Raw genomic sequence first — 19,670 nt, forward strand, 5'->3', positions numbered from 1 at the left:
AAGGTAATTACCTCACCCCACCCCCACTCCGGAAGAGGTGCTAACTGCCCTTGAGTGCTTTCTGATCTCGATGTGAAGAGCTCACACGCCTCTGAGTCACCTTCAAGTCTCTGTTTGCGGAGTGAATCACAAAGAAGGACTTTTACCAGAGCTGCAACCGCCTCACTTCCCCACTCGCTCTCCCCTTTTACATTTTCCTGCTCGTCAGTGATTTAAAGAAAACCAAATGGATGCGATGTCATTCTGTAGCCTCTCTGTCGATTCCTCCGTTTCAGTTCCAACATGGCTTAGATCTCGGGGCGCACCTTAATATTAGCGGCGCTATGAAAGCACAGGTTCAAAGGTTCCTCTGAGAGTGTAAATTATTTCATTGCTGTTGCTGATTGAATGAGCCACTAACGTGCGAACTGCCCCAAAATATGATTCAGGAATCTGGTACCAACTCTCGCGCGTTGAATAACGACAGACAGCTTCCAAATGAGGCCTTTCAGAGACGACTTTGGGGTACATTTGACAGACAGACAAGTTCAGGAATCCGTGGTGCGCTGTGACCTGCCTTTGAACCGGTCCGCCTACGCAAGGAATGCAAATGCGGTACTGCTTTTCGTGGAAGGATCAGAACGCGGCAAGGACACTCTCAAACAGAATGGCATATGCATCAGAACCAGGTTGGAGAAAAACTTTATAATGCTTTACACAGTAATTAAATGGTGTTGCCTTACATTTCACTACGAGAGCAGATTCTTTCAAGCAAATTCGAAGGCAGGTTTGCAGATGGGAAAGCAAGCAAGAAAGCTCCGTTCTTGTCCATGTAAAAGGCCGCAGTTGACGAACAAAGCAGTTTCTGCCCAGTTTCGAACTGGGGACCTTTCGCGTGTTAGGCGAACGTGATGACCACTACACTACAGAAACCAGCCGCGGTCGCCGCCCTGCGGCGCAGTGGCATCCAGCACTGAAAGTTGAAGCCATTCTCCGTTTCACCTTTCTGTTTCCAATTGCTCGTTGTTGTCCAGCGTAATTGACATCTTGAAAACGTTAAAAAAGACACGTGAAATTGGTGACAATATATAGACAATGATTTCGTCAATGTTTGGACCGTAGGGCGAGGTGGAATAAGCTGGGACGACTTTCCCTGCAGCGTAACGGCTGCGATATGATCTTATGGAAGGGTTGTAAACTGAGTATTTCTGTGTTTTACCCAAATTGGGGTGAGTTGAAAACTCGAGAGCATAGGTTTAAGGTGAGTGGGCTGAAATTGACAAACGACCTGAGGCACATTTCCCACACAGAAGGTTGTGCGTGTATGGAATGAGCTCCCAGAGGAAGTGGAGGAGGCTATTACACTCAGAAAATTGCAAAGGTAATCGGATGAGTTTCTGGACAGGATGGGTTTAGAGGGATTGGGGCCAAATGCTGGGGAACGGGACTTGTTTAATTTTGGTTATGTGGTGAGCATGGATGAGATACACCTAAATATCTGTTTCCACGCCGTGTACCCCCATAACGTCTTGTTGCTAACACTGGCTTTAAAGGATTACTTTTTAGCGGAGTTTTCCATCGCAGTCTGTGGCACAATCGTTTAGTCTGTTCGACTGCTCACGGGAAAGGTAGTATTGTGAAACACTGCAGATACGAACGACTTCCTTAATTTTGCCCCGACTGACCATACTCCGTGAAATTTTCCCAGACCTCAATTGAGGAGTTTTGCTGCTCGAAGTTACCTCAGAAACCCTGTTAACTCGTAATGTGCTGAGCGAATCGCAAAACAGAAAGCATTTTTCACGGAACACAAACAAAACTGGCATGCCGAATGCATTTTCAGACAGAGAGATGCATGAATGCTAAATGTGTCACAGTCCGAGGGCATGAGTCATAAAGTAATCTCACAACTAACAACAGGGCAATTCCAAACTACTCTTTCAAACATACTGCAGCGTTAGTGCACCACCACTTTCCAGACAATGCTGAAAAGAGAGATAGAAAGAACATCATAAGAACGGGCCATAAAAAGTGAATTTCACCAATCACAGTCTCGATTAGATTACCTTTTCCTTCTGATGTCTCCAGGACGGAAATGAAGGAAATGGGAGAAATTCAATAACATATGACACCGAAATTCATTGGAACGATTTTCCCATTGGACAAAAAACCAAATAACGACGAGTCGAGTCACCGCAGGACTTTGTTTCACAACAGCGATGAAATAATAGTCTCCATTCGGTTCCAGTAAAAGCACAAATCGCTTTGGAACAGCAGAGCTGTTTGCGATTTTCCGCGCGGGAGGCGAACGCGATCTTGACAGCAGAGACACTTGGACACTTCGGTCAAATAACCATGAGCTGCTAGACATTACTACAATTTCGATTCTTGCTTTGCTAAATGATTTCACACATTGCTCGAAACAGGACGACTTTCACGTTTACACGGAACACGAAACACACCTGACTACAGGGAAAATGCACAAAGCTGAGCAGGCCGTGTTCCACATCAAACCGTGCAGCATTTATTCAGTCACTGTGTCTGTTTTGCAGAAGAAGGGTCCCAAAGAATGTTCTCCACCCTAAAACCGGAGGTCGCATTACAATCCGAGAACGACAGATCACATTGTGAGCATGCTCTGACCTCGGGGCCGGTTCGAGATGCCACTTTCCGTGCCTTTTACTTTAACCGTGCAATTTGCTGCAGAGATGTTCACTCCTGGACATGAGCCACGTGGATACCAACTGAGTCGGAAACCTGTGCGGCAATCGACGAGAAGCGATTCAATAAATTTTGCTAACTTCCATGGTGCTTATTGGAAATGCAGTTTCTGTTCAAGTCAATCGAAAAGGCAGTTTCTGAACATAGTAACAGAAGTCAAAAGGTAATTACCTCACCCCACCCCCACTCCGGAAGAGGTGCTAACTGCCCTTGAGTGCTTTCTGATCTCGATGTGAAGAGCTCACACGCCTCTGAGTCACCTTCAAGTCTCTGTTTGCGGAGTGAATCACAAAGAAGGACTTTTACCAGAGCTGCAACCGCCTCACTTCCCCACTCGCTCTCCCCTTTTACATTTTCCTGCTCGTCAGTGATTTAAAGAAAACCAAATGGATGCGATGTCATTCTGTAGCCTCTCTGTCGATTCCTCCGTTTCAGTTCCAACATGGCTTAGATCTCGGGGCGCACCTTAATATTAGCGGCGCTATGAAAGCACAGGTTCAAAGGTTCCTCTGAGAGTGTAAATTATTTCATTGCTGTTGCTGATTGAATGAGCCACTAACGTGCGAACTGCCCCAAAATATGATTCAGGAATCTGGTACCAACTCTCGCGCGTTGAATAACGACAGACAGCTTCCAAATGAGGCCTTTCAGAGACGACTTTGGGGTACATTTGACAGACAGACAAGTTCAGGAATCCGTGGTGCGCTGTGACCTGCCTTTGAACCGGTCCGCCTACGCAAGGAATGCAAATGCGGTACTGCTTTTCGTGGAAGGATCAGAACGCGGCAAGGACACTCTCAAACAGAATGGCATATGCATCAGAACCAGGTTGGAGAAAAACTTTATAATGCTTTACACAGTAATTAAATGGAGTTGCCTTACATTTCACTACGAGAGCAGATTCTTTCAAGCAAATTCGAAGGCAGGTTTGCAGATGGGAAAGCAAGCAAGAAAGCTCCGTTCTTGTCCATGTAAAAGGCCGCAGTTGACGAACAAAGCAGTTTCTGCCCAGTTTCGAACTGGGGACCTTTCGCGTGTTAGGCGAACGTGATGACCACTACACTACAGAAACCAGCCGCGGTCGCCGCCCTGCGGCGCAGTGGCATCCAGCACTGAAAGTTGAAGCCATTCTCCGTTTCACCTTTCTGTTTCCAATTGTTCGTTGTTGTCCAGCGTAATTGACATCTTGAAAACGTTAAAAAAGACACGTGAAATTGATGACAATATATAGACAATGATTTCGTCAATGTTTGGACCGTAGGGCGAGGTGGAATAAGCTGGGACGACTTTCCCTGCAGCGTAACGGCTGCGATATGATCTTATGGAAGGGTTGTAAACTGAGTATTTCTGTGTTTTACCCAAATTGGGGTGAGTTGAAAACTCGAGAGCATAGGTTTAAGGTGAGTGGGCTGAAATTGACAAGCGACCTGAGGCACATTTCCCACACAGAAGGTTGTGCGTGTATGGAATGAGCTCCCAGAGGAAGTGGAGGAGGCTATTACACTCAGAAAATTGCAAAGGTAATCGGATGAGTTTCTGGACAGGATGGGTTTAGAGGGATTGGGGCCAAATGCTGGGGAACGGGACTTGTTTAATTTTGGTTATGTGGTGAGCATGGATGAGATACACCTAAATATCTGTTTCCACGCCGTGTACCCCCATAACGTCTTGTTGCTAACACTGGCTTTAAAGGATTACTTTTTAGCGGAGTTTTCCATCGCAGTCTGTGGCACAATCGTTTAGTCTGTTCGACTGCTCACGGGAAAGGTAGTATTGTGAAACACTGCAGATACGAACGACTTCCTTAATTTTGCCCCGACTGACCATACTCCGTGAAATTTTCCCAGACCTCAATTGAGGAGTTTTGCTGCTCGAAGTTACCTCAGAAACCCTGTTAACTCGTAATGTGCTGAGCGAATCGCAAAACAGAAAGCATTTTTCACGGAACACAAACAAAACTGGCATGCCGAATGCATTTTCAGACAGAGAGATGCATGAATGCTAAATGTGTCACAGTCCGAGGGCATGAGTCATAAAGTAATCTCACAACTAACAACAGGGCAATTCCAAACTACTCTTTCAAACATACTGCAGCGTTAGTGCACCACCACTTTCCAGACAATGCTGAAAAGAGAGATAGAAAGAACATCATAAGAACGGGCCATAAAAAGTGAATTTCACCAATCACAGTCTCGATTAGATTACCTTTTCCTTCTGATGTCTCCAGGACGGAAATGAAGGAAATGGGAGAAATTCAATAACATATGACACCGAAATTCATTGGAACGATTTTCCCATTGGACAAAAAACCAAATAACGACGAGTCGAGTCACCGCAGGACTTTGTTTCACAACAGCGATGAAATAATAGTCTCCATTCGGTTCCAGTAAAAGCACAAATCGCTTTGGAACAGCAGAGCTGTTTGCGATTTTCCGCGCGGGAGGCGAACGCGATCTTGACAGCAGAGACACTTGGACACTTCGGTCAAATAACCATGAGCTGCTAGACATTACTACAATTTCGATTCTTGCTTTGCTAAATGATTTCACACATTGCTCGAAACAGGACGACTTTCACGTTTACACGGAACACGAAACACACCTGACTACAGGGAAAATGCACAAAGCTGAGCAGGCCGTGTTCCACATCAAACCGTGCAGCATTTATTCAGTCACTGTGTCTGTTTTGCAGAAGAAGGGTCCCAAAGAATGTTCTCCACCCTAAAACCGGAGGTCGCATTACAATCCGAGAACGACAGATCACATTGTGAGCATGCTCTGACCTCGGGGCCGGTTCGAGATGCCACTTTCCGTGCCTTTTACTTTAACCGTGCAATTTGCTGCAGAGATGTTCACTCCTGGACATGAGCCACGTGGATACCAACTGAGTCGGAAACCTGTGCGGCAATCGACGAGAAGCGATTCAATAAATTTTGCTAACTTCCATGGTGCTTATTGGAAATGCAGTTTCTGTTCAAGTCAATCGAAAAGGCAGTTTCTGAACATAGTAACAGAAGTCAAAAGGTAATTACCTCACCCCACCCCCACTCCGGAAGAGGTGCTAACTGCCCTTGAGTGCTTTCTGATCTCGATGTGAAGAGCTCACACGCCTCTGAGTCACCTTCAAGTCTCTGTTTGCGGAGTGAATCACAAAGAAGGACTTTTACCAGAGCTGCAACCGCCTCACTTCCCCACTCGCTCTCCCCTTTTACATTTTCCTGCTCGTCAGTGATTTAAAGAAAACCAAATGGATGCGATGTCATTCTGTAGCCTCTCTGTCGATTCCTCCGTTTCAGTTCCAACATGGCTTAGATCTCGGGGCGCACCTTAATATTAGCGGCGCTATGAAAGCACAGGTTCAAAGGTTCCTCTGAGAGTGTAAATTATTTCATTGCTGTTGCTGATTGAATGAGCCACTAACGTGCGAACTGCCCCAAAATATGATTCAGGAATCTGGTACCAACTCTCGCGCGTTGAATAACGACAGACAGCTTCCAAATGAGGCCTTTCAGAGACGACTTTGGGGTACATTTGACAGACAGACAAGTTCAGGAATCCGTGGTGCGCTGTGACCTGCCTTTGAACCGGTCCGCCTACGCAAGGAATGCAAATGCGGTACTGCTTTTCGTGGAAGGATCAGAACGCGGCAAGGACACTCTCAAACAGAATGGCATATGCATCAGAACCAGGTTGGAGAAAAACTTTATAATGCTTTACACAGTAATTAAATGGAGTTGCCTTACATTTCACTACGAGAGCAGATTCTTTCAAGCAAATTCGAAGGCAGGTTTGCAGATGGGAAAGCAAGCAAGAAAGCTCCGTTCTTGTCCATGTAAAAGGCCGCAGTTGACGAACAAAGCAGTTTCTGCCCAGTTTCGAACTGGGGACCTTTCGCGTGTTAGGCGAACGTGATGACCACTACACTACAGAAACCAGCCGCGGTCGCCGCCCTGCGGCGCAGTGGCATCCAGCACTGAAAGTTGAAGCCATTCTCCGTTTCACCTTTCTGTTTCCAATTGCTCGTTGTTGTCCAGCGTAATTGACATCTTGAAAACGTTAAAAAAGACACGTGAAATTGATGACAATATATAGACAATGATTTCGTCAATGTTTGGACCGTAGGGCGAGGTGGAATAAGCTGGGACGACTTTCCCTGCAGCGTAACGGCTGCGATATGATCTTATGGAAGGGTTGTAAACTGAGTATTTCTGTGTTTTACCCAAATTGGGGTGAGTTGAAAACTCGAGAGCATAGGTTTAAGGTGAGTGGGCTGAAATTGACAAACGACCTGAGGCACATTTCCCACACAGAAGGTTGTGCGTGTATGGAATGAGCTCCCAGAGGAAGTGGAGGAGGCTATTACACTCAGAAAATTGCAAAGGTAATCGGATGAGTTTCTGGACAGGATGGGTTTAGAGGGATTGGGGCCAAATGCTGGGGAACGGGACTTGTTTAATTTTGGTTATGTGGTGAGCATGGATGAGATACACCTAAATATCTGTTTCCACGCCGTGTACCCCCATAACGTCTTGTTGCTAACACTGGCTTTAAAGGATTACTTTTTAGCGGAGTTTTCCATCGCAGTCTGTGGCACAATCGTTTAGTCTGTTCGACTGCTCACGGGAAAGGTAGTATTGTGAAACACTGCAGATACGAACGACTTCCTTAATTTTGCCCCGACTGACCATACTCCGTGAAATTTTCCCAGACCTCAATTGAGGAGTTTTGCTGCTCGAAGTTACCTCAGAAACCCTGTTAACTCGTAATGTGCTGAGCGAATCGCAAAACAGAAAGCATTTTTCACGGAACACAAACAAAACTGGCATGCCGAATGCATTTTCAGACAGAGAGATGCATGAATGCTAAATGTGTCACAGTCCGAGGGCATGAGTCATAAAGTAATCTCACAACTAACAACAGGGCAATTCCAAACTACTCTTTCAAACATACTGCAGCGTTAGTGCACCACCACTTTCCAGACAATGCTGAAAAGAGAGATAGAAAGAACATCATAAGAACGGGCCATAAAAAGTGAATTTCACCAATCACAGTCTCGATTAGATTACCTTTTCCTTCTGATGTCTCCAGGACGGAAATGAAGGAAATGGGAGAAATTCAATAACATATGACACCGAAATTCATTGGAACGATTTTCCCATTGGACAAAAAACCAAATAACGACGAGTCGAGTCACCGCAGGACTTTGTTTCACAACAGCGATGAAATAATAGTCTCCATTCGGTTCCAGTAAAAGCACAAATCGCTTTGGAACAGCAGAGCTGTTTGCGATTTTCCGCGCGGGAGGCGAACGCGATCTTGACAGCAGAGACACTTGGACACTTCGGTCAAATAACCATGAGCTGCTAGACATTACTACAATTTCGATTCTTGCTTTGCTAAATGATTTCACACATTGCTCGAAACAGGACGACTTTCACGTTTACACGGAACACGAAACACACCTGACTACAGGGAAAATGCACAAAGCTGAGCAGGCCGTGTTCCACATCAAACCGTGCAGCATTTATTCAGTCACTGTGTCTGTTTTGCAGAAGAAGGGTCCCAAAGAATGTTCTCCACCCTAAAACCGGAGGTCGCATTACAATCCGAGAACGACAGATCACATTGTGAGCATGCTCTGACCTCGGGGCCGGTTCGAGATGCCACTTTCCGTGCCTTTTACTTTAACCGTGCAATTTGCTGCAGAGATGTTCACTCCTGGACATGAGCCACGTGGATACCAACTGAGTCGGAAACCTGTGCGGCAATCGACGAGAAGCGATTCAATAAATTTTGCTAACTTCCATGGTGCTTATTGGAAATGCAGTTTCTGTTCAAGTCAATCGAAAAGGCAGTTTCTGAACATAGTAACAGAAGTCAAAAGGTAATTACCTCACCCCACCCCCACTCCGGAAGAGGTGCTAACTGCCCTTGAGTGCTTTCTGATCTCGATGTGAAGAGCTCACACGCCTCTGAGTCACCTTCAAGTCTCTGTTTGCGGAGTGAATCACAAAGAAGGACTTTTACCAGAGCTGCAACCGCCTCACTTCCCCACTCGCTCTCCCCTTTTACATTTTCCTGCTCGTCAGTGATTTAAAGAAAACCAAATGGATGCGATGTCATTCTGTAGCCTCTCTGTCGATTCCTCCGTTTCAGTTCCAACATGGCTTAGATCTCGGGGCGCACCTTAATATTAGCGGCGCTATGAAAGCACAGGTTCAAAGGTTCCTCTGAGAGTGTAAATTATTTCATTGCTGTTGCTGATTGAATGAGCCACTAACGTGCGAACTGCCCCAAAATATGATTCAGGAATCTGGTACCAACTCTCGCGCGTTGAATAACGACAGACAGCTTCCAAATGAGGCCTTTCAGAGACGACTTTGGGGTACATTTGACAGACAGACAAGTTCAGGAATCCGTGGTGCGCTGTGACCTGCCTTTGAACCGGTCCGCCTACGCAAGGAATGCAAATGCGGTACTGCTTTTCGTGGAAGGATCAGAACGCGGCAAGGACACTCTCAAACAGAATGGCATATGCATCAGAACCAGGTTGGAGAAAAACTTTATAATGCTTTACACAGTAATTAAATGGAGTTGCCTTACATTTCACTACGAGAGCAGATTCTTTCAAGCAAATTCGAAGGCAGGTTTGCAGATGGGAAAGCAAGCAAGAAAGCTCCGTTCTTGTCCATGTAAAAGGCCGCAGTTGACGAACAAAGCAGTTTCTGCCCAGTTTCGAACTGGGGACCTTTCGCGTGTTAGGCGAACGTGATGACCACTACACTACAGAAACCAGCCGCGGTCGCCGCCCTGCGGCGCAGTGGCATCCAGCACTGAAAGTTGAAGCCATTCTCCGTTTCACCTTTCTGTTTCCAATTGCTCGTTGTTGTCCAGCGTAATTGACATCTTGAAAACGTTAAAAAAGACACGTGAAATTGATGACAATATATAGACAATGATTTCGTCAATGTTTGGACCGTAGGGCGAGGTGGAATAAGCTGGGACGACTTTCCCTGCAGCGTAACGGCTGCGATATGATCTTATGGAAGGGTTGTAAACTGAGTATTTCTGTGTTTTACCCAAATTGGGGTGAGTTGAAAACTCGAGAGCATAGGTTTAAGGTGAGTGGGCTGAAATTGACAAACGACCTGAGGCACATTTCCCACACAGAAGGTTGTGCGTGTATGGAATGAGCTCCCAGAGGAAGTGGAGGAGGCTATTACACTCAGAAAATTGCAAAGGTAATCGGATGAGTTTCTGGACAGGATGGGTTTAGAGGGATTGGGGCCAAATGCTGGGGAACGGGACTTGTTTAATTTTGGTTATGTGGTGAGCATGGATGAGATACACCTAAATATCTGTTTCCACGCCGTGTACCCCCATAACGTCTTGTTGCTAACACTGGCTTTAAAGGATTACTTTTTAGCGGAGTTTTCCATCGCAGTCTGTGGCACAATCGTTTAGTCTGTTCGACTGCTCACGGGAAAGGTAGTATTGTGAAACACTGCAGATACGAACGACTTCCTTAATTTTGCCCCGACTGACCATACTCCGTGAAATTTTCCCAGACCTCAATTGAGGAGTTTTGCTGCTCGAAGTTACCTCAGAAACCCTGTTAACTCGTAATGTGCTGAGCGAATCGCAAAACAGAAAGCATTTTTCACGGAACACAAACAAAACTGGCATGCCGAATGCATTTTCAGACAGAGAGATGCATGAATGCTAAATGTGTCACAGTCCGAGGGCATGAGTCATAAAGTAATCTCACAACTAACAACAGGGCAATTCCAAACTACTCTTTCAAACATACTGCAGCGTTAGTGCACCACCACTTTCCAGACAATGCTGAAAAGAGAGATAGAAAGAACATCATAAGAACGGGCCATAAAAAGTGAATTTCACCAATCACAGTCTCGATTAGATTACCTTTTCCTTCTGATGTCTCCAGGACGGAAATGAAGGAAATGGGAGAAATTCAATAACATATGACACCGAAATTCATTGGAACGATTTTCCCATTGGACAAAAAACCAAATAACGACGAGTCGAGTCACCGCAGGACTTTGTTTCACAACAGCGATGAAATAATAGTCTCCATTCGGTTCCAGTAAAAGCACAAATCGCTTTGGAACAGCAGAGCTGTTTGCGATTTTCCGCGCGGGAGGCGAACGCGATCTTGACAGCAGAGACACTTGGACACTTCGGTCAAATAACCATGAGCTGCTAGACATTACTACAATTTCGATTCTTGCTTTGCTAAATGATTTCACACATTGCTCGAAACAGGACGACTTTCACGTTTACACGGAACACGAAACACACCTGACTACAGGGAAAATGCACAAAGCTGAGCAGGCCGTGTTCCACATCAAACCGTGCAGCATTTATTCAGTCACTGTGTCTGTTTTGCAGAAGAAGGGTCCCAAAGAATGTTCTCCACCCTAAAACCGGAGGTCGCATTACAATCCGAGAACGACAGATCACATTGTGAGCATGCTCTGACCTCGGGGCCGGTTCGAGATGCCACTTTCCGTGCCTTTTACTTTAACCGTGCAATTTGCTGCAGAGATGTTCACTCCTGGACATGAGCCACGTGGATACCAACTGAGTCGGAAACCTGTGCGGCAATCGACGAGAAGCGATTCAATAAATTTTGCTAACTTCCATGGTGCTTATTGGAAATGCAGTTTCTGTTCAAGTCAATCGAAAAGGCAGTTTCTGAACATAGTAACAGAAGTCAAAAGGTAATTACCTCACCCCACCCCCACTCCGGAAGAGGTGCTAACTGCCCTTGAGTGCTTTCTGATCTCGATGTGAAGAGCTCACACGCCTCTGAGTCACCTTCAAGTCTCTGTTTGCGGAGTGAATCACAAAGAAGGACTTTTACCAGAGCTGCAACCGCCTCACTTCCCCACTCGCTCTCCCCTTTTACATTTTCCTGCTCGTCAGTGATTTAAAGAAAACCAAATGGATGCGATGTCATTCTGTAGCCTCTCTGTCGATTCCTCCGTTTCAGTTCCAACATGGCTTAGATCTCGGGGCGCACCTTAATATTAGCGGCGCTATGAAAGCACAGGTTCAAAGGTTCCTCTGAGAGTGTAAATTATTTCATTGCTGTTGCTGATTGAATGAGCCACTAACGTGCGAACTGCCCCAAAATATGATTCAGGAATCTGGTACCAACTCTCGCGCGTTGAATAACGACAGACAGCTTCCAAATGAGGCCTTTCAGAGACGACTTTGGGGTACATTTGACAGACAGACAAGTTCAGGAATCCGTGGTGCGCTGTGACCTGCCTTTGAACCGGTCCGCCTACGCAAGGAATGCAAATGCGGTACTGCTTTTCGTGGAAGGATCAGAACGCGGCAAGGACACTCTCAAACAGAATGGCATATGCATCAGAACCAGGTTGGAGAAAAACTTTATAATGCTTTACACAGTAATTAAATGGAGTTGCCTTACATTTCACTACGAGAGCAGATTCTTTCAAGCAAATTCGAAGGCAGGTTTGCAGATGGGAAAGCAAGCAAGAAAGCTCCGTTCTTGTCCATGTAAAAGGCCGCAGTTGACGAACAAAGCAGTTTCTGCCCAGTTTCGAACTGGGGACCTTTCGCGTGTTAGGCGAACGTGATGACCACTACACTACAGAAACCAGCCGCGGTCGCCGCCCTGCGGCGCAGTGGCATCCAGCACTGAAAGTTGAAGCCATTCTCCGTTTCACCTTTCTGTTTCCAATTGCTCGTTGTTGTCCAGCGTAATTGACATCTTGAAAACGTTAAAAAAGACACGTGAAATTGATGACAATATATAGACAATGATTTCGTCAATGTTTGGACCGTAGGGCGAGGTGGAATAAGCTGGGACGACTTTCCCTGCAGCGTAACGGCTGCGATATGATCTTATGGAAGGGTTGTAAACTGAGTATTTCTGTGTTTTACCCAAATTGGGGTGAGTTGAAAACTCGAGAGCATAGGTTTAAGGTGAGTGGGCTGAAATTGACAAACGACCTGAGGCACATTTCCCACACAGAAGGTTGTGCGTGTATGGAATGAGCTCCCAGAGGAAGTGGAGGAGGCTATTACACTCAGAAAATTGCAAAGGTAATCGGATGAGTTTCTGGACAGGATGGGTTTAGAGGGATTGGGGCCAAATGCTGGGGAACGGGACTTGTTTAATTTTGGTTATGTGGTGAGCATGGATGAGATACACCTAAATATCTGTTTCCACGCCGTGTACCCCCATAACGTCTTGTTGCTAACACTGGCTTTAAAGGATTACTTTTTAGCGGAGTTTTCCATCGCAGTCTGTGGCACAATCGTTTAGTCTGTTCGACTGCTCACGGGAAAGGTAGTATTGTGAAACACTGCAGATACGAACGACTTCCTTAATTTTGCCCCGACTGACCATACTCCGTGAAATTTTCCCAGACCTCAATTGAGGAGTTTTGCTGCTCGAAGTTACCTCAGAAACCCTGTTAACTCGTAATGTGCTGAGCGAATCGCAAAACAGAAAGCATTTTTCACGGAACACAAACAAAACTGGCATGCCGAATGCATTTTCAGACAGAGAGATGCATGAATGCTAAATGTGTCACAGTCCGAGGGCATGAGTCATAAAGTAATCTCACAACTAACAACAGGGCAATTCCAAACTACTCTTTCAAACATACTGCAGCGTTAGTGCACCACCACTTTCCAGACAATGCTGAAAAGAGAGATAGAAAGAACATCATAAGAACGGGCCATAAAAAGTCAATTTCACCAATCACAGTCTCGATTAGATTACCTTTTCCTTCTGATGTCTCCAGGACGGAAATGAAGGAAATGGGAGAAATTCAATAACATATGACACCGAAATTCATTGGAACGATTTTCCCATTGGACAAAAAACCAAATAACGACGAGTCGAGTCACCGCAGGACTTTGTTTCACAACAGCGATGAAATAATAGTCTCCATTCGGTTCCAGTAAAAGCACAAATCGCTTTGGAACAGCAGAGCTGTTTGCGATTTTCCGCGCGGGAGGCGAACGCGATCTTGACAGCAGAGACACTTGGACACTTCGGTCAAATAACCATGAGCTGCTAGACATTACTACAATTTCGATTCTTGCTTTGCTAAATGATTTCACACATTGCTCGAAACAGGACGACTTTCACGTTTACACGGAACACGAAACACACCTGACTACAGGGAAAATGCACAAAGCTGAGCAGGCCGTGTTCCACATCAAACCGTGCAGCATTTATTCAGTCACTGTGTCTGTTTTGCAGAAGAAGGGTCCCAAAGAATGTTCTCCACCCTAAAACCGGAGGTCGCATTACAATCCGAGAACGACAGATCACATTGTGAGCATGCTCTGACCTCGGGGCCGGTTCGAGATGCCACTTTCCGTGCCTTTTACTTTAACCGTGCAATTTGCTGCAGAGATGTTCACTCCTGGACATGAGCCACGTGGATACCAACTGAGTCGGAAACCTGTGCGGCAATCGACGAGAAGCGATTCAATAAATTTTGCTAACTTCCATGGTGCTTATTGGAAATGCAGTTTCTGTTCAAGTCAATCGAAAAGGCAGTTTCTAAACATAGTAACAGAAGTCAAAAGGTAATTACCTCACCCCACCCCCACTCCGGAAGAGGTGCTAACTGCCCTTGAGTGCTTTCTGATCTCGATGTGAAGAGCTCACACGCCTCTGAGTCACCTTCAAGTCTCTGTTTGCGGAGTGAATCACAAAGAAGGACTTTTACCAGAGCTGCAACCGCCTCACTTCCCCACTCGCTCTCCCCTTTTACATTTTCCTGCTCGTCAGTGATTTAAAGAAAACCAAATGGATGCGATGTCATTCTGTAGCCTCTCTGTCGATTCCTCCGTTTCAGTTCCAACATGGCTTAGATCTCGGGGCGCACCTTAATATTAGCGGCGCTATGAAAGCACAGGTTCAAAGGTTCCTCTGAGAGTGTAAATTATTTCATTGCTGTTGCTGATTGAATGAGCCACTAACGTGCGAACTGCCCCAAAATATGATTCAGGAATCTGGTACCAACTCTCGCGCGTTGAATAACGACAGACAGCTTCCAAATGAGGCCTTTCAGAGACAACTTTGGGGTACATTTGACAGACAGACAAGTTCAGGAATCCGTGGTGCGCTGTGACCTGCCTTTGAACCGGTCCGCCTACGCAAGGAATGCAAATGCGGTACTGCTTTTCGTGGAAGGATCAGAACGCGGCAAGGACACTCTCAAACAGAATGGCATATGCATCAGAACCAGGTTGGAGAAAAACTTTATAATGCTTTACACAGTAATTAAATGGAGTTGCCTTACATTTCACTACGAGAGCAGATTCTTTCAAGCAAATTCGAAGGCAGGTTTGCAGATGGGAAAGCAAGCAAGAAAGCTCCGTTCTTGTCCATGTAAAAGGCCGCAGTTGACGAACAAAGCAGTTTCTGCCCAGTTTCGAACTGGGGACCTTTCGCGTGTTAGGCGAACGTGATGACCACTACACTACAGAAACCAGCCGCGGTCGCCGCCCTGCGGCGCAGTGGCATCCAGCACTGAAAGTTGAAGCCATTCTCCGTTTCACCTTTCTGTTTCCAATTGCTCGTTGTTGTCCAGCGTAATTGACATCTTGAAAACGTTAAAAAAGACACGTGAAATTGATGACAATATATAGACAATGATTTCGTCAATGTTTGGACCGTAGGGCGAGGTGGAATAAGCTGGGACGACTTTCCCTGCAGCGTAACGGCTGCGATATGATCTTATGGAAGGGTTGTAAACTGAGTATTTCTGTGTTTTACCCAAATTGGGGTGAGTTGAAAACTCGAGAGCATAGGTTTAAGGTGAGTGGGCTGAAATTGACAAACGACCTGAGGCACATTTCCCACACAGAAGGTTGTGCGTGTATGGAATGAGCTCCCAGAGGAAGTGGAGGAGGCTATTACACTCAGAAAATTGCAAAGGTAATCGGATGAGTTTCTGGACAGGATGGGTTTAGAGGGATTGGGGCCAAATGCTGGGGAACGGGACTTGTTTAATTTTGGTTATGTGGTGAGCATGGATGAGATACACCTAAATATCTGTTTCCACGCCGTGTACCCCCATAACGTCTTGTTGCTAACACTGGCTTTAAAGGATTACTTTTTAGCGGAGTTTTCCATCGCAGTCTGTGGCACAATCGTTTAGTCTGTTCGACTGCTCACGGGAAAGGTAGTATTGTGAAACACTGCAGATACGAACGACTTCCTTAATTTTGCCCCGACTGACCATACTCCGTGAAATTTTCCCAGACCTCAATTGAGGAGTTTTGCTGCTCGAAGTTACCTCAGAAACCCTGTTAACTCGTAATGTGCTGAGCGAATCGCAAAACAGAAAGCATTTTTCACGGAACACAAACAAAACTGGCATGCCGAATGCATTTTCAGACAGAGAGATGCATGAATGCTAAATGTGTCACAGTCCGAGGGCATGAGTCATAAAGTAATCTCACAACTAACAACAGGGCAATTCCAAACTACTCTTTCAAACATACTGCAGCGTTAGTGCACCACCACTTTCCAGACAATGCTGAAAAGAGAGATAGAAAGAACATCATAAGAACGGGCCATAAAAAGTCAATTTCACCAATCACAGTCTCGATTAGATTACCTTTTCCTTCTGATGTCTCCAGGACGGAAATGAAGGAAATGGGAGAAATTCAATAACATATGACACCGAAATTCATTGGAACGATTTTCCCATTGGACAAAAAACCAAATAACGACGAGTCGAGTCACCGCAGGACTTTGTTTCACAACAGCGATGAAATAATAGTCTCCATTCGGTTCCAGTAAAAGCACAAATCGCTTTGGAACAGCAGAGCTGTTTGCGATTTTCCGCGCGGGAGGCGAACGCGATCTTGACAGCAGAGACACTTGGACACTTCGGTCAAATAACCATGAGCTGCTAGACATTACTACAATTTCGATTCTTGCTTTGCTAAATGATTTCACACATTGCTCGAAACAGGACGACTTTCACGTTTACACGGAACACGAAACACACCTGACTACAGGGAAAATGCACAAAGCTGAGCAGGCCGTGTTCCACATCAAACCGTGCAGCATTTATTCAGTCACTGTGTCTGTTTTGCAGAAGAAGGGTCCCAAAGAATGTTCTCCACCCTAAAACCGGAGGTCGCATTACAATCCGAGAACGACAGATCACATTGTGAGCATGCTCTGACCTCGGGGCCGGTTCGAGATGCCACTTTCCGTGCCTTTTACTTTAACCGTGCAATTTGCTGCAGAGATGTTCACTCCTGGACATGAGCCACGTGGATACCAACTGAGTCGGAAACCTGTGCGGCAATCGACGAGAAGCGATTCAATAAATTTTGCTAACTTCCATGGTGCTTATTGGAAATGCAGTTTCTGTTCAAGTCAATCGAAAAGGCAGTTTCTAAACATAGTAACAGAAGTCAAAAGGTAATTACCTCACCCCACCCCCACTCCGGAAGAGGTGCTAACTGCCCTTGAGTGCTTTCTGATCTCGATGTGAAGAGCTCACACGCCTCTGAGTCACCTTCAAGTCTCTGTTTGCGGAGTGAATCACAAAGAAGGACTTTTACCAGAGCTGCAACCGCCTCACTTCCCCACTCGCTCTCCCCTTTTACATTTTCCTGCTCGTCAGTGATTTAAAGAAAACCAAATGGATGCGATGTCATTCTGTAGCCTCTCTGTCGATTCCTCCGTTTCAGTTCCAACATGGCTTAGATCTCGGGGCGCACCTTAATATTAGCGGCGCTATGAAAGCACAGGTTCAAAGGTTCCTCTGAGAGTGTAAATTATTTCATTGCTGTTGCTGATTGAATGAGCCACTAACGTGCGAACTGCCCCAAAATATGATTCAGGAATCTGGTACCAACTCTCGCGCGTTGAATAACGACAGACAGCTTCCAAATGAGGCCTTTCAGAGACAACTTTGGGGTACATTTGACAGACAGACAAGTTCAGGAATCCGTGGTGCGCTGTGACCTGCCTTTGAACCGGTCCGCCTACGCAAGGAATGCAAATGCGGTACTGCTTTTCGTGGAAGGATCAGAACGCGGCAAGGACACTCTCAAACAGAATGGCATATGCATCAGAACCAGGTTGGAGAAAAACTTTATAATGCTTTACACAGTAATTAAATGGAGTTGCCTTACATTTCACTACGAGAGCAGATTCTTTCAAGCAAATTCGAAGGCAGGTTTGCAGATGGGAAAGCAAGCAAGAAAGCTCCGTTCTTGTCCATGTAAAAGGCCGCAGTTGACGAACAAAGCAGTTTCTGCCCAGTTTCGAACTGGGGACCTTTCGCGTGTTAGGCGAACGTGATGACCACTACACTACAGAAACCAGCCGCGGTCGCCGCCCTGCGGCGCAGTGGCATCCAGCACTGAAAGTTGAAGCCATTCTCCGTTTCACCTTTCTGTTTCCAATTGCTCGTTGTTGTCCAGCGTAATTGACATCTTGAAAACGTTAAAAAAGACACGTGAAATTGATGACAATATATAGACAATGATTTCGTCAATGTTTGGACCGTAGGGCGAGGTGGAATAAGCTGGGACGACTTTCCCTGCAGCGTAACGGCTGCGATATGATCTTATGGAAGGGTTGTAAACTGAGTATTTCTGTGTTTTACCCAAATTGGGGTGAGTTGAAAACTCGAGAGCATAGGTTTAAGGTGAGTGGGCTGAAATTGACAAACGACCTGAGGCACATTTCCCACACAGAAGGTTGTGCGTGTATGGAATGAGCTCCCAGAGGAAGTGGAGGAGGCTATTACACTCAGAAAATTGCAAAGGTAATCGGATGAGTTTCTGGACAGGATGGGTTTAGAGGGATTGGGGCCAAATGCTGGGGAACGGGACTTGTTTAATTTTGGTTATGTGGTGAGCATGGATGAGATACACCTAAATATCTGTTTCCACGCCGTGTACCCCCATAACGTCTTGTTGCTAACACTGGCTTTAAAGGATTACTTTTTAGCGGAGTTTTCCATCGCAGTCTGTGGCACAATCGTTTAGTCTGTTCGACTGCTCACGGGAAAGGTAGTATTGTGAAACACTGCAGATACGAACGACTTCCTTAATTTTGCCCCGACTGACCATACTCCGTGAAATTTTCCCAGACCTCAATTGAGGAGTTTTGCTGCTCGAAGTTACCTCAGAAACCCTGTTAACTCGTAATGTGCTGAGCGAATCGCAAAACAGAAAGCATTTTTCACGGAACACAAACAAAACTGGCATGCCGAATGCATTTTCAGACAGAGAGATGCATGAATGCTAAATGTGTCACAGTCCGAGGGCATGAGTCATAAAGTAATCTCACAACTAACAACAGGGCAATTCCAAACTACTCTTTCAAACATACTGCAGCGTTAGTGCACCACCACTTTCCAGACAATGCTGAAAAGAGAGATAGAAAGAACATCATAAGAACGGGCCATAAAAAGTGAATTTCACCAATCACAGTCTCGATTAGATTACCTTTTCCTTCTGATGTCTCCAGGACGGAAATGAAGGAAATGGGAGAAATTCAATAACATATGACACCGAAATTCATTGGAACGATTTTCCCATTGGACAAAAAACCAAATAACGACGAGTCGAGTCACCGCAGGACTTTGTTTCACAACAGCGATGAAATAATAGTCTCCATTCGGTTCCAGTAAAAGCACAAATCGCTTTGGAACAGCAGAGCTGTTTGCGATTTTCCGCGCGGGAGGCGAACGCGATCTTGACAGCAGAGACACTTGGACACTTCGGTCAAATAACCATGAGCTGCTAGACATTACTACAATTTCGATTCTTGCTTTGCTAAATGATTTCACACATTGCTCGAAACAGGACGACTTTCACGTTTACACGGAACACGAAACACACCTGACTACAGGGAAAATGCACAAAGCTGAGCAGGCCGTGTTCCACATCAAACCGTGCAGCATTTATTCA

At 45.7% G+C, this 19,670-nt stretch overlaps 7 non-coding genes across 7 annotated transcripts; all 7 read right to left on the minus strand.

Annotated features, from left to right (window-relative positions):
* Nucleotides 1-839: 839 nt before the first annotated feature.
* Nucleotides 840-912, minus strand: trnav-aac (transfer RNA valine (anticodon AAC)). Its single transcript has one exon. It is a non-coding gene; the product is annotated as a tRNA-Val (tRNA).
* A 2,787-nt stretch (nt 913-3,699) lies between these two features.
* trnav-aac (transfer RNA valine (anticodon AAC)) lies at nt 3,700-3,772 on the minus strand. The gene has a single exon. It is a non-coding gene; the product is annotated as a tRNA-Val (tRNA).
* A 2,787-nt stretch (nt 3,773-6,559) lies between these two features.
* trnav-aac (transfer RNA valine (anticodon AAC)) lies at nt 6,560-6,632 on the minus strand. The gene has a single exon. It is a non-coding gene; the product is annotated as a tRNA-Val (tRNA).
* A 2,787-nt stretch (nt 6,633-9,419) lies between these two features.
* On the minus strand, nt 9,420-9,492 carry trnav-aac (transfer RNA valine (anticodon AAC)). The gene has a single exon. It is a non-coding gene; the product is annotated as a tRNA-Val (tRNA).
* Nucleotides 9,493-12,279: 2,787 nt separating this feature from the next.
* Nucleotides 12,280-12,352, minus strand: trnav-aac (transfer RNA valine (anticodon AAC)). The gene has a single exon. It is a non-coding gene; the product is annotated as a tRNA-Val (tRNA).
* Nucleotides 12,353-15,139: 2,787 nt separating this feature from the next.
* Nucleotides 15,140-15,212, minus strand: trnav-aac (transfer RNA valine (anticodon AAC)). Its single transcript has one exon. It is a non-coding gene; the product is annotated as a tRNA-Val (tRNA).
* Nucleotides 15,213-17,999: 2,787 nt separating this feature from the next.
* On the minus strand, nt 18,000-18,072 carry trnav-aac (transfer RNA valine (anticodon AAC)). The gene has a single exon. It is a non-coding gene; the product is annotated as a tRNA-Val (tRNA).
* Between the last annotated feature and the right edge of the window lie 1,598 nt (nt 18,073-19,670).

This window comes from Chiloscyllium punctatum, unplaced genomic scaffold (genome assembly GCF_047496795.1).
Source record: "Chiloscyllium punctatum isolate Juve2018m unplaced genomic scaffold, sChiPun1.3 scaffold_154, whole genome shotgun sequence".
NCBI classification, from domain to species: domain Eukaryota; kingdom Metazoa; phylum Chordata; class Chondrichthyes; order Orectolobiformes; family Hemiscylliidae; genus Chiloscyllium; species Chiloscyllium punctatum.